General features: G+C 41.8%; 1 protein-coding gene across 2 annotated transcripts in view; it reads right to left on the bottom strand.

Annotated features, from left to right (window-relative positions):
• LOC139755443 (nuclear RNA export factor 1-like) overlaps window positions 1-15,885 on the bottom strand; it is a 40,477-nt gene extending 24,592 nt beyond the window's left edge. The window contains exon 1 of one of the 2 annotated variants that reach the window (XM_071673749.1): window positions 15,753-15,885. The gene's annotated coding sequence lies outside the window, so the exon portion shown is untranslated. The remainder of the gene's footprint in view (window positions 1-15,752) is intronic. The other variant, XM_071673750.1, reaches the window with a different exon arrangement.
• Between the last annotated feature and the right edge of the window lie 246 nt (window positions 15,886-16,131).

The raw sequence follows: 16,131 nt of genomic DNA, 5'->3' as shown, positions 1-16,131 counted from the left end.
CATCACCACTACTTGTTATCACCTCCCCATTTGCGCCCTTCACTGAAGTTCCCATTTGCTCCCTTGTCTTACGCACTTTATTTACCTCCTTCCAGAACATCTTTTTATTCTCCCTAAAATTTAATGATACTCTCTCACCCCAACTCTCATTTGCCCTTTTTTTCACCTCTTGCACCTTTCTCTTGACCTCCTGTCTCTTTCTTTTATACATCTCCCACTCAATTGCATTTTTTCCCTGCAAAAATCGTCCAAATGCCTCTCTCTTCTCTTTCACTAATACTCTTACTTCTTCATCCCACCACTCACTACCCTTTCTAATCAACCCACCTCCCACTCTTCTCATGCCACAAGCATCTTTTGCGCAATCCATCACTGATTCCCTAAATACATCCCATTCCTCCCCCACTCCCCTTACTTCCATTGTTCTCACCTTTTTCCATTCTGTACTCAGTCTCTCCTGGTACTTCCTCACACAGGTCTCCTTCTCAAGCTCACTTACTCTCACCACCCTCTTCACCCCAACATTCACTCTTCTTTTCTGAAAACCCATACAAATCTTCACCTTAGCCTCCACAAGATAATGATCAGACATCCCTCCAGTTGCACCTCTCAGCACATTAACATCCAAAAGTCTCTCTTTCGCACGCCTGTCAATTAACTCGTAATCCAATAACGCTCTCTGGCCATCTCTCCTACTTACATAAGTATACTTATGTATATCTCGCTTTTTTAAACCAGGTATTCCCAATCATCAGTCCTTTTTCAGCACATAAATCTACAAGCTCTTCACCATTTCCATTTACAACACTGAACACCCCATGTATACCAATTATTCCCTCAACTGCCACATTACTCACCTTTGCATTCAAATCACCCATCACTATGACCCGGTCTCGTGCATCAAAACCACTAACACACTCATTCAGCTGCTCCCAAAACACTTGCCTCTCTTGATCTTTCTTCTCATGCCCAGGTGCATATGCACCAATAATCACCCACCTCTCTCCATCAACTTTCAGTTTTACCCATATTAATCGAGAATTTACTTTCTTACACTCTATCACATACTCCCACAACTCCTGTTTCAGGAGTATTGCTACTCCTTCCCTTGCTCTTGTCCTCTCACTAACCCCTGACTTTACTCCCCAGACATTCCCAAACCACTCTTCCCCTTTACCCTTGAGCTTCGTTTCACTCAGAGCCAAAACATCCAGGTTCCTTTCCTCAAACATACTACCTATCTCTCCTTTTTTCACATCTTGGTTACATCCACACACATTTAGGCACCCCACTCTGAGCCTTCGAGGAGGATGAGCACTCCCCGCGTGACTCCTTCTTCTGTTTCCCATTTTAGAAAGTTAATACAAGGAGGGAAGGATTTCTGGCCCCCCGCTCCCGTCCCCTCTAGTCGCTTTCTACGACACGCGAGGAATACGTGGGAAGCATTCTTTCACCCCTATCCCCAGGGATAATATACATATATATATACATATACACATACACACACATACACATACATACGCACATATACACACACACACACACATACATATATATACATATGAAAAATGTAAGAAACAGTTTAGAAAATATGTTTCCCTGTGCTACCTCGCTGACGCGGGAGACAGCGACAAAGCAAAATAAATGAATAAATAAACATACATATATATATATATATATATATATATATATTTTTTTTGCTCTGTCGCTGTCTCCCGCGTTTGAGAGGTAGCGCAAGGAAACAGACGAAAGAAATGGCTCAACCCACCCCCATACACATGTATATACATACGTCCACACACACAAATATACATACCTATAAAGCCCTCCATGGTTTACCCTAAACGCTTCACATGCCCTGATTCAATCCACTGACAGCACGTCAACCCCTGTATACCATATCGATTCAATTCACTCTATTTCTTGCCCTCCTTTCACCCTCCTGCATGTTCAGGCCCCGATCACACAAAATCTTTTTCACTCCATCTTTCCACCTCCAATTTGGTCTCCCACTTCTCCTCGTTCCCTCCACCTCCGACACATATATCCTCTTGGTCAATCTTTCCTCACTCATTCTCTCCATGTTCCCAAACCATTTCCAAACACCCTCTTCTGCTCTCTCAACCACACTCTTTTTATTTCCACACATCTCTCTTACCTTTATGTTACTTACTCGATCAAACCACCTCACACCACACATTGTCCTCAAACATCTCATTTCCAGCACATCCATCCTCCTGTGCACAACTCTATCCATAGCCCACGCCTCGCAACCATACAACATTGTTGGAACCACTATTCCTTCAAACATACCCATTTTTGCTTTAAGAGATAATGTTCTCAACTTCCACACATTCTTCAAGGCTCCCAGAATTTCCCCCCCATCCCCCCCCCTATGATCCACTTCCGCTTCCATGGTTCCATCCGCTGATAGATCCACTCCCAGATATCTAAAACACTTTACTTCCTCCAGTTTTTCTCCATTCAAACTTACCTCCCAATTGACTTGACCCTCAACCCTACTGTACCTAATAACCTTGCTCTTATTCACATTTACTCTTAACTTTCTTCTTTCACACACTTTACCAAACTCAGTCACCAGCTTCTGCAGTTTCTCACATGAATCAGCCACCAGCGCTGTATCATCAGTGAACAACAACTGACTCACTTCCCAAGCTCTCTCATCCCCAACAGACTTCATACTTGCCCCTCTTTCCAAAACTCTTGCATTCATCTCCCTAACAACCCCATCCATAAACAAATTAAACAACCATGGAGACATCACACACCCCTGCCGCAAACCTACATTCACTGAAAACCAATCACTTTCCTCTCTTCCTACACGAACACATGCCTTACATCCTGGATAAAAACTTTTCACTGCTTCTAACAACTTACCTCCCACACCATATATTCTTAATACCTTCCACAGAGCATCTCTATCAACTCTATCATATGCCTTCTCCAGATCCGTAAATGCTACATACAAATCCATTTGCTTTTCTAAGTATTTCTCACATACATTCTTCAAAGCAAACACCTGATCCACACATCCTCTACCACTTCTGAAACCACACTGCTCTTCCCCAATCTGATGCTCTGTACATGCCTTCACCCTCTCAATCAATACCCTCCCATATAATTTACCAGGAATACTCAACAAACTTATACCTCTGTAATTTGAGCACTCACTCTTATCCCCTTTGCCTTTGTGCAATGGCAGCGGATGGAAGCATGGAAGCGGAAGTTGATCATAGGGTGGGTGGGTGGAAGGCAGGGGGGGGGGGAATCCTGGGAGCCTTGAAGAATGTGTGGAAGTCGAGAACATTATCTCGGAAAGCAAAAATGGGTATGTTTGAAGGAAGAGTGGTTCCAACAATGTTGTATGGTTGCAAGGCATGGGCTATGGATAGAGTTGTGCGCAGGAGGGTGGATGTGCTGGAAATGAGATGTTTGAGGACAATGTGTGGTGTGAGGTGGTTTGATCAAGTAAGTAATGTAAGGGTAAGAGAGATGTGTGAAAATAAAAAGAGTGTGGTTGACAGAGTAGAAGAGGGTGTTTTGAAATGGTTCGGGCACATGGAGAGAATGAGTGAGGAAAGATTGACCAAGAGAATATGTGTCTCGGAGGTGGAGGGAACGAGGAGAAGAGGGAGACCAAATTGGAGGTGGAAAGATGGAGTGAAAAAGATTTTGTGTGATCGGGGCCTGAACATGCAGGAGGGTGAAAGGAGGGCAAGGAATAGAGTGAATTGGAGCGATGTGGTATACCGGGGTTGACGTGCTGTCAGTGGATTGAATCAAGGCATGTGAAGCGACTGGGGTAAACCATGGAAAGCTGTGTAGGTATGTATAATTGCGTGTGTGGACGTATGTATATATATGTGTATGGGGGTGGCTTGGGCCATTTCTTTCGTCTGTTTCCTTGCGCTACCTCGCAAACGCGGGAGACAGTGACAAAGCAAAAAAAAAAAAAAAAAAAAAAAAATATATATATATATATATATATATATATATATATATATATATATATAATTTTTTTTCAAACTATTCGCCATTTCCCGCGTTAGCAAGGCAGCGTTAAGAACATAGGACTGGACCTTTGAGGGAATATCCTCACCTGGCCCCCTTCTCTGTTCCTTCTTTTGGAAAATCAAAAAAAAAAGCGAGAGGGGAGGATTTCCACCCCCCCCCGCTCCCTCCCCTTTTAGTCGCCTACTACGACACGCAGGGAATACGTGGGAAGCATATATATATATATATATATATATATATATATATATATATATATATATATATATATATACATATATATATATATATATATATATATTTTTTTTTTCATACTATTCGCCATTTCCCGCATTAGCGAGGTAGCGCTAAGAACAGAGGACTGGGCCTTTGAGGGAATATCCTCACCTGGCCCCCTTCTCTGTTCCTTCTTTTGGGAAAAAAAAAAAAAAAAAAAAAAAAAAAAAACGAAAGGGGAGGATTTCCAGCCCCCCGGTCCCTTCCCTTTTAGTCGCCTTCTACGACACGCAGGGAATACGTGGGAAGTATTCTTTCTCCCCTATCCCCAGGGATATATATATATATATTTTTTTTTTTTTTCATACTATTCGCCATTTCCCGCGTTAGCGAGGTAGCGTTAAGAACAGAGGACTGGGCCTTTTTTGGAATATCCTCACCTGGCCCCCTCTGTTCCTTCTTTTGGAAAATTAAAAAAAAAAACAAGAGGGGAGGATTTCCAGCCCCCCGCTCCCTCCCCTTTTAGTCGCCTTCTACGACATGCAGATAACACTTACTTCCCATAAAAAAAATCAGCACAAGACACAAGGCCAAGGGTCAGGCATCAGAGATATAGGCAGCATGAATCTCATTAATTGTACAAACTTTGATAAATTACTTGCTTGGATTATTAATGTTGTTCTTCTACAGTGCAGTTGGAGTAACTAAAGAACCAAAAGAGAGTTTCAGAGCATATGAATTAATGCCTGATGTTAGATAAGGTGCTAATGGTGAAAGTTATAGATATCAGAAAATTTTGGGTTAATTGATGTAATGATATGTGAAACTTCCATTAAACAATCAACTGAATACTATCACCTTATTTTACACTTTGTATAGCTGTAGGGATGGATGATGTATAAAGCATAAGCTGGATGTGTAACTCGTGTTTTTGTGGGTAGTGTGGCTTTTGATGAGTATTTTCTTGGTTGGTTGAAGTCTAGGACTGAGTTGGGAGGGCTTTTGTTAGTGCTTCGTGGATCATTTCAGTGCATATGTTTATATCTGAAGCTGGGGTAAACCATGGAAAGCTGTGTAGGTATGTATATTTGCGTGTGTGGACGTATGTATATACATGTGTATGGGGGGGTTGGGCCATTTCTTTCGTCTGTTTCCTTGCGCTACCTCGCAAACGCGGGAGACAGCGACAAAGTATAATAAATAAAAAATAATAAAAATGTTTATATCCCTGGGGATAGGGTATCCCTGGGGATAGGGGAGAAAGAATACTTCCCACGTATTCCCTGCGTGTCGTAGAAGGCGACTAAAAGGGGAGGGAGCGGGGGGCTGGAAATCCTCTCCTCTTGTTTTTTTTTTTTAATTTTTCCTAAAGAAGGAACAGAGAACGAGGCCAGGTGAGGATATTCTCTCAGAGGCCCAGTCCTCTGTTCTTAACGCTACCTTGCTAACGCGGGAAATGGCGAATAGTATGAAAGAAAAAAAAGATGTGTTTTTTCAGTGTTATATTTTTTAGGGGTGTGGGAATCTGAGATTACTGATATATATATATATATATATATATATATATATATTTTTTTTTTTTTATACTTTGTTGCTGTCTCCCGCGTTTGCGAGATAGTGCAAGGAAACACACGAAAGAAATGGCCCAACATCCCCCATACACATGTATATACATACGTCCACACACGCAAATATACATACCTACACAGCTTTCCATGGTTTACCCCAGACGCTTCACATGCCTTGATTCAATCCACTGACAGTACGTCACCCCCGGTATACCACATCGCTCCAATTCACTCTATTCCTTGCCCTCCTTTCACCCTCCTGCATGTTCAGGCCCCGATCACACAAAATCTTTTTCACTCCATCTTTCCACCTCCAATTTGGTCTCCCTCTTCTCCTCGTTCCCTCCACCTCCGACACATATATCCTCTTGGTCAATCTTTCCTCACTCATTCTCTCCATGTGACCAAACCACTTCAAAACACCCTCTTCTGCTCTCTCAACCACGCTCTTTTTATTTCCACACATCTCTCTTACCCTTACGTTACTCACTCGATCAAACCACCTCACACCACATATTGTCCTCAAACATCTCATTTCCAGCACATCCATCCTCCTGTGCACAACTCTATCCATAGCCCACGCCTCGCAACCATACAACATTGTTGGAACCACTATTCCTTCAAACATACCCATTTTTGCTTTCCGAGATAATGTTCTCGACTTCCACACATTCTTCAAGGCTCCCAGAATTTTCGCCCCCTCCCCCACCCTATGATCCACTTCCGCTTCCATGGTTCCATCCGCTGCCAGATCCACTCCCAGATATCTAAAACACTTCACTTCCTCCAGTTTTTCTCCATTCAAACTCACCTCCCAATTGACTTGACCCTCAACCCTACTGTACCTAATAACCTTGCTCTTATTCACATTTACTCTTAGCTTTCTTCTTTCACACACTTTACCAAACTCAGTCACCAGCTTCTGCAGTTTCTCACATGAATCAGCCACCAGCGCTGTATCATCAGCGAACAACAACTGACTCACTTCCCAAGCTCTCTCATCCCCAACAGACTACATACTTGCCCCTCTTTCCAAAACTCTTGCATTCACCTCCCTAACAACCCCATCCATAAACAAATTAAACAACCATGGAGACATCACACACCCCTGCCGCAAACCTATATTCACTTTCCTCTCTTCCTACACGTACACATGCCTTCCATCCTCGATAAAAACTTCTCACTGCTTCTAACAACTTGCCTCCCACACCATATATTCTTAATACCTTCCACAGAGCATCTCTATCAACTCTACCATATGCCTTCTCCAGATCCATAAATGCTACATACAAATCCATTTGCTTTCCTAAGTATTTCGCACATACATTCTTCGAAGCAAACACCTGATCCACACATCCTCTACCACTTCTGAAACCACACTGCTCTTCCCCAATCTGATGCTCTGTACATGCCTTCACCCTCTCAATCAATACCCTCACATATAATTTACCAGGAATACTCAACAAACTTATACCTCTGTAATTTGAGCACTCACTCTTATCCCCTTTGCCTTTGTACAATGGCACTATGCACACATTCCGCCAATCCTTAGGCACCTCACCATGAGTCATACATACATTAAATAACCTTACCAACCAGTCAACAATACAGTCACCCCCCTTTTTTAATAAATTCCACTGCAATACCATCCAAACCTGCTGCCTTGCCGGCTTTCATCTTCCGCAAAGCTTTTACTACCTCTTCTCTGTTTACCAAATCATTTTCCCTAACCCTCTCACTTTGCACACCACCTCGACCAAAACACCCTATATCTGCCACTCTATCATCAAACACATTCAACAAACCTTCAAAATACTCACTCCATCTGCTTCTCACATCATCACTACTTGTTATCACCTCCCCATTTGCGCCATTCACTGAAGTTCCCATTTGCTCCCTTGTCTTACGCACTTTATTTACCTCCTTCCAGAACATCTTTTTATTCTCCCTAAAATCTAATGATACTCTCTCACCCCAACTCTCATTTGCCCTTTTTTTCACCTCTTGCACCTTTCTCTTGACCTCCTGTCTCTTTCTTTTGTACATCTCCCACTCAATTGCATTTTTTCCCTGCAAAAATCGTCCAAATGCCTCTCTCTTCTCTTTCACTAATACTCTTACTTCTTCATCCCACCACTCACTACCCTTTCTAATCAACCCATCTCCCACTCTTCTCATGCCACAAGCATCTTTTGCGCAATCCATCACTGATTCCCTAAATACATCCCATTCCTCCCCCACTCCCCTTAGAATGTAAGAAAGTAAATTCTCGATTAATATGGGTAAAACTGAAAGTTGATGGAGAGAGATGGGTGATTATTGGTGCATATGCACCTGGGCATGAGAAGAAAGATCATGAGAGGCAAGTGTTTTGGGAGCAGCTGAATGAGTGTGTTAGTGGTTTTGATGCACGAGACCAGGTTATAGTGATGGGTGATTTGAATGCAAAGGTGAGTAATGTGGCAGTTGAGGGAATAATTGGTATACATGGGGTGTTCAGTGTTGTAAATGGAAATGATGAAGAGCTTGTAGATTTATGTGCTGAAAAAGGACTGATGATTGGGAATACCTGGTTTAAAAAGCGAGATATACATAAGTATACTTATGTAAGTAGGAGAGATGGCCAGAGAGCGTTATTGGATTACGTGTTAATTGACAGGCGCGCGAAAGAGAGACTTTTGGATGTTAATGTGCTGAGAGGTGCAACTGGAGGGATGTCTGATCATTATCTTGTGGAGGCCAAGGTGAAGATTTGTATGGGTTTTCAGAAAAGAAGAGTGAATGTTGGGGTGAAGAGGGTGGTGAGAGTAAGTGAGCTTGGGAAGGAGACTTGTGTGAGGAAGTACCAGGAGAGACTGAGTACAGAATGGAAAAAGGTGAGAACAATATATATATATATATATATATATATATATATATATATATATATATATATATATATTTCTTTTTGCTTTCCGAGATAATGTTCTCGACTTCCACACATGTATATATATATATATATATATGTATATATATATATATATATATATGTATCCCTGAGGATAGGGAAGAAAGAATACTTTCCACGCATTCCTCACGTGCTGTAGAAGGCGACTAAAGGGGACGGGAGCTGGGGGCCAGAAACCCTCCCCTCCTTGTATTTTAACTTTCTAAAAGGGGAAACAGAAGGAGTCATGCAGGGAGTGCTCATCATCCTCGAAGGCTCAGATTGGGGTGTCTAAATGTGTGTGGATGTAACAAAGATGAGAAAAAAGGAGGGATAGGTAGTATGTTTGAGGAAAGGAACCTGGATGTTTTGGCTCTCAGTGAAACAAAGTTCAAGGGTAAAGGGGAAGAGTGGTTTGGGAATGCCTTGGGAGTAAAGTCAGGGGTTAGTGAGAGGACAAGAGCAAGGGAAGGAGTAGCACTACTGAAACAGGAGTGGTGGCAGTATGTGATAGTGTAAGAAAGTAAACTCTAGATTGATATGGGTAAAAATGAAAGTGGATGGAGAGAGATGGGTGATTATTGGTGCATATGCACCTGGGCATGAGAAGAAAGATCATGAGACGCGAGTGTTTTGGGAGCAGCTCAATGAGTGTGTTAGTGGTTTTGAAGCACGAGACCAGGTTATAGTGATGGGCGATTTGAATACAAAGGTGAGTAATGTGGCAGTTGAGGGAATAATTGGTATACATGGGGTGTTCAGTGTTGTAAATGGAAATGGTGAAGAGCTTCTAGATTTATGCGCTGAAAAAGGACTGGTGATTGGGAATACCTGGTTTAAAAAGAGAGATATACATAAGTATACGTATGTAAGTTGGAGAGATGGCAAGAGAGCATTATTGGATTACATGTTAATTGATAGGCGCGCGAGAGAGACTTTTGTATGTTAATGTGCTTAGAGGTGCAACTCGAGGGATGTCTGATCATTATCTTGTGGAGGCGAAGGTGAAGATTTGTAGAGGTTTTCAGAAAAGAAAAGAGAATGTTGGGGTGAAGAGAGTGGTGAGAGTAAGTGAGCTTGGGAAGGAGACTTGTTTGAGGAAGTACCGGGAGAGACTGAGTACAGAATGGAAAAAGGCGAGAACAAAGGAGGTAAGGGGAGTGGGGGAGGAATGGGATGTATTTAGGGAAGCAGTGATGGCTTGCGCAAAAGATGCTTGTGGCATGAAAAGCGTGTGAGGTGGGCAGATTAGAAAGGGTAGTGAGTGGTGGGATGAAGAAGTACGATTATTAGTGAAAGAGAAGAGAGAGGCATTTAGACGATTTTTGCAGGGAAAAAATGCAAATGAGTGGGAGATGTACAAAAGAAAGAGGCAGGAGGTCAAGAGAAAGGTGCAAGAGGTGAAAAAGAGGGCAAATGAGAGTTGGGGTGAGAGAGCATCATTAAATTTTAGGGAGGAAAAAAAGATGCTCTGGAAGGAGGTAAATAAAGTGGGTAAGACAAGGGAGGAAATGGGAACTTCAGTGAAGGGGGCTAATGTGGAGGTGATAGCAAGTAGTGGTGATGTGAGAAGGAGATGGAGTGAGTATTTTGAAGGTTTGTTGAATGTGTTTGATGATAGAGTGGCAGATATAGGGTGTTTTGGTTGAGGTGGTGTGCAAAGTGAGAGGGTTAGGGAAAATGAGTTGGTAAACAGAGAAGAGGTAGTAAAAGCTTTGAGAAGATGAAAGCCGGAAGGTAGCGGGTTTGGATGGTATCGCAGTGGAATTTATTAAAAAAGGAGGTGACTGTATTGTTGACTGGTTGGTAAGATTATTTAATGTATGTATGATTCATGGTGAGGTGCCTGAGGATTGGCAGAATGCGTGCATAGTGCCATTGTACGAAAGCAAAGGGGACAAAGTTGAGTGCTCAAATTACAAAGGTATAAGTTTGTTGAGTATTCCTGGGAAACAATATGGAGGGTATTGATTGAGAGGGTGAAGGCATGTACAGAGCATCAGATTGGGGAAGAGCAGTGTGGTTTCAGAAGTGGTAGAGGATGTGTGGATCAGGTGTTTGCTTTGAGAATGTATGTGAGAAATACTTGGCATTTATGGATCTGGAGAAGGCATATGATAGATTTGATAGAGATGCTCTGTGGAAGGTATTAAGAATATATGGTGTGGGAGGCAAGTTGTTAGAATCAGTGATAAGTTTTTATCGAGGATGTAAGGCATGTGTACATGTAGGAAGAGGAAAGTGATTGGTTCTCAGTGAATGTAGGTTTGTGACAGAGGTGTGTGATGTCTCCATGGTTGTTTAATTTGTTTATGGATGGGGTTGTTATGGAGGTGAATGCAAGAGTTTTGGAAAGAGGGGCAAGTATGAAGTCTGTTGTGGATGAGAAGTCTGTTGTGGATAAGAGAGCTTGGGAATTGAGTCAGTTGTTGTTCGATGTGATACAGCGTTGGTGGCTGATTCATGCGAGAAACTGCAGAAGCTGGTGACTCGAGTTTGGTAAAGTGCGTGAAAGAAGAAAGCTGAGAGTAAATGTAAATAAGAGCAAGGTCATTAGGTACAGTAGGGTTGAGGGTCAAGTCAATTGGGAGGTAAGTTTGAATGGAGAAAAACTGGAGGAAGTGAAGTTTTTAGATATCTGGGAGTGGATTTGGCAGCGGATAGAACCATGGAAGCGGAAGTGAATCACACAGTGGGGTAGGGGGTGAAAGTTCTGGGAGCATTGAAGAATATGTGGAAGTCAAAAGCATTATCTTGGAAATCAAAAATGGGTATGTTTGAAGGAATAGTGGTGTCAACGATGTTACATGGTTGCGAGAAGTGGGCTATGGATAGAGTTGTGCGGAGGAGGGTGGATGTGCTGGAAATGAGATGTTTGAGGACAATATGTGGTGTGAGGTGTTTGATCGAGTAAGTAACAATAGGGTACGAGAGACTTGTGGTAATAAATAGAGTGTGGTTGAGAGAGCAGAAGAGGGTGTTTTGAAATGGTTTGGTCACATGGAGAGAATGAGTGAGGAAAGATTGACCAAGAGGATATATGTGTCAGAAGTGGAGGGAACAAGGAGAAGTGGGAGACCAAACTGGAGGTGGAAAGATGGAGTGAAGAAGATTTTGAGTGATCAGGGCCTGAACTTTCAGGAGGGTGAAAGGCGGGCAAGGAATAGAGTGAATTGGAACGATGTGGTATACCGTGGTTGACATGCTGTCAATGGATTTAACCAGGGCATGTGAAGCATCTGGGGTAAACCATGGAAAGTTCTGTGGGGCGTGCATGTGGAAAGGGAGCTGTGGTTTCAGTGCATTATCACATGACAGCTAGAGACTGAATGTGAACAAATGTAGCCTTTGTTGTCTTTTCCTAAGCACTACCTCACACACATGAGGGGGGAGGGGGTTGTTATTTCATGTGTGGCCAGGTGGCGATGGGAATTAATAAAGGCAGAAAGTATTAATTGTTTTTTTTTTATTTTGCTTTGTCGGTGTCTCCCGCACCTGCGAGGTAGTGCAAGGAAACAGACGAAAGAAATGGCCCAACCCACCCCCACACACATGCTCACACACACACACATCCACACACGCAACATACACACCCACACATCCCAACGTACACACATATATACACACACAGACACACACATATACACACATGCACACAATTCACACTGTCTGCCCCTACTCACCCCTATCGCCACCCCACCACACACGGAATAACATCCCCCTCCCCCCTCATGTGCGCGAGGCAGCGCCAGGAAAAGACAACAAAGGCCACATTCGCTCACACTCAGTCTCCAGCTGTCATGCAATAATGCCCGAAACCACAGCTCCCTTTCCACATCCAGGCCCCACACAACTTTCCATGGTTTACCCCAGATGCTTCACATGCCCTGATTCAATCCATTGACAGCACATCGACCCCGGTATACCACATCGATCCAATTCACTCTATTCCTTGCCCGCCTTTCACCCTCCTGCAAGTTCAGGCCCTGATCACTCAAAATCTTCTTCACTCCATCTTTCCACCTCCAATTTGGTCTCCCACTCCTCCTCGTTCCCTCCACCTCCGACACATATATCCTCTTGGTCAATCTTTCCTCACTCATTCTTTCCATGTGCCCAAACCATTTCAAAACACCCTCTTCTGCTCTCTCAACCACGCTCTTTTTTATTTCCACACATCTCTCTTACCCTTACTTTACTTACTCGATCAAACCACCTCACACCACACATTGTCCTCAAACATCTCATTTCCAGCACATCCATCCTCCTGCGCACAACTCTATCCATAGCCCACGCCTCGCAACCATACAACATTGTTGGAACCACTATTCCTTCAAACATACCCATTTTTGCTTTCCGAGATAATGTTCTCGACTTCCACACATTCTTCAAGGCTCCCAAAATTTTCGCCCCCTCCCCCACCCTATGATCCACTTCTGCTTCCATGGTTCCATCCCCTGCCAGATCCACTCCCAGATATCTAAAATACTTTACTTCCTCCAGTTTTTCTCCATTCAAACTTACCTCCCAATTGACTTGACCCTCAACCCTACTGTACCTAATAACCTTGCTCTTATTCACATTTACTCTTAACTTTCTTCTTTCACACACTTTACCAAACTCAGTCACCAGCTTCTGCAGTTTCTCACATGAATCAGCCACCAGCGCTGTATCATCAGTGAACAACAACTGACTCACTTCCCAAGCTCTCTCATCCCCAACAGTCTTTATACTTGCCCCTCTTTCCAAAACTCTTGCATTCACCTCCCTAACAACCCCATCCATAAACAAATTAAGCAACCATGGAGACATCACACACCCCTGCCGCAAACCTACATTCACTGAGAACCAATCACTTTCCTCTCTTCCTACACGTACACATGCCTTACATCCTTGATAAAAACTTTTCACTGCTTCTAACAACTAGCCTCCCACACCATATATTCTTAATACCTTCCACAGAGCATCTCTATCAACTCTATCATATGCCTTCTCCAGATCCATAAATGCTACATACAAATCCATTTGCTTTTCTAAGTATTTCTCACATACATTCTTCAAAGCAAACACCTGATCCAAACATCCTCTACCACTTCTGAAACCACACTGCTCTTCCCCAATCTGATGCTCTGTACATGCCTTCACCCTCTCAATCAATACCCTCCCATATAATTTACCAGGAATACTCAACAAACTTATACCTCTGTAATTTGAGCACTCACTCTTATCCCCTTTGCCTTTGTACAATGGCACTATGCACTTACCTCCCAATTAACTTGACCCTCTACCTTACTGTACCTAATAACCTTGCTCTTATTCACATTTACTCTTAACTTTCTTCTTTCACAAACTTTACCAAACTCAGTCACTAGCTTCTGCAGTTTCTCACATGAATCAGCCACCAGCGCTGTATCATCAGCGAACTACAACTGTACATGTGTATATAATTATATGTCTGTGTGTATATATATGTATACTTTGAGATGTATAGGTATGTATATTTGCGTGAGTGGACATGTATGTATATACATGAGTATGTGGGTGGGTTGGGCCTTTCTTTCGTCTGTTTCCTTGCGCTACCTCGCTAACTCTGGAGACAGCAACAAAGCAAAATAAATAAATAAAAAATATATATGTGTGTGTGTATATATATATATATATATATATATATATATATCCCTGGGGATAGGGGAGAAAGAATACTTCCCACGTATTCCCTGTGTGTCGTAGAAGGCGACTAAAAGGGGAGGAAGCAGGGGACTGGAAATCCTCCCCTCTCGTTTTTTTTTAATTTTCCAAAAGATGGAACACAGAAGGGGACCAGGTGAGGATATTCCCTCAAAGGCCCAGTCCTCTGTTCATAATGCTACCTCGCTAACACGGGAAATGGCAAATAGTTTGCAAGAAAGAAAGCTATATATATATATATATATATATATATATATATATATATATATATATATATAAATATATCTATATATATACATATATATTTCTGATTGGATGAGGACCCTGTGAGGTCCTGGGACGTACTTGCCACTCTCCATGTTGATATATGCCCACCCTATGCTCTGTGCTTGCCTCAACCTAACCCCACCAATACGCCTTCCACCCACATGTTTTTCCTCATATAACTAGACAAGTAAAATCTTGAGAACATAAGTTCATTCATGAGGTAAGTTATCTTTTCAAATAACATCAAAAATAAAATAACTTTGGTTGACAGGAAAAGTAAAGTAAGGTTTTCAAGGGTTCTGATTATTTCTATTTTTTCCCTTAATTTTACCATGTATTTTTCTTGATCATCATTACCCTTCCCATCATCAATATGTGGTACTATAAAATAAAATCAATGTTCCTACATACATTTCCCAAGTCTAAAATAATTCTAATATGTATATTAAGAAGCATTTCTTCCAAATCAATGTTATTACAGTGGTGTCAATATGCAGAAGCTTTATCCTATATCCAAAATTTACAGCAAAATAGAATAAAACTTTACTTTTCCTTCCGGATAAACTATTTTAGTTCACATGCTAGTTCACATCCATGTATCAATATCTATGCCTGAAGCTCTAACCAAATCTTTATATATTAACCGATTTTCATACCCTCCTGAAAACCTGCCTTCCTTCCACGTAAATTTCAGAGTTACCTGCAACATATTCTCTATATTCACCAATTTATGAAATTTAATCTTCTCAGCATTTTGATCAACTCTTTGCTTTGTTAATCTACAAATATATCATACTGGTTTTTTTTGTGTGTAGTTCCAAGGCTGACGGAATTACACTATGTATTAATACCATCAAGCAACCAATTTCATTTAGTAATAACGTAAACAGATTTTGGACAAAACATATTTAAAATTTTCCTCTTGGAATACACGAGGTCGGTCCCACATCTTTTAACTGACAAGTTTTCTGTGTTGATTAGCAGGAACACATGAGTCCATACACAATTCTTTGCACAATTACCTAGTGGTTATAAACAAAAGTTTCAATACTAACCTGACGTAACCTAGTATAAGAAGAACTTGAGGTTATGCGATGAGAGAAGACAAGGTTTTGTTGATGTTACCCACTACCTGTGCTTGGGTTATCATAAACAGTGTAGCCGATTAACTACCGTGGAAAAATGACGTACTTAATTTTCCCTGGCTGATAGGTATGCTAAGAGTATCCTCCTAATTGCTATACGAATTTTAATATCATTACTAGAATATATTCAACAGCTTTAAGGTTTAGTATATACATAGGTCAATAATTATTCAACCGGCATTGGTCGCGTATCCTCTAACCTAGACGGTCCTAATCCGGGTTGCCTTGCTAAGTAAACGACAACTATCGATTGGCTACATGATTTACTACTAATTTTATTTATCATTGT

Source organism: Panulirus ornatus, chromosome 19, assembly GCF_036320965.1.
Source record: "Panulirus ornatus isolate Po-2019 chromosome 19, ASM3632096v1, whole genome shotgun sequence".
Taxonomy (NCBI): Eukaryota; Metazoa; Arthropoda; class Malacostraca; order Decapoda; family Palinuridae; genus Panulirus; species Panulirus ornatus.
Note: the sequence above shows the minus strand (reverse complement) of the source record. Positions and strands in the feature narration are given on the sequence as shown.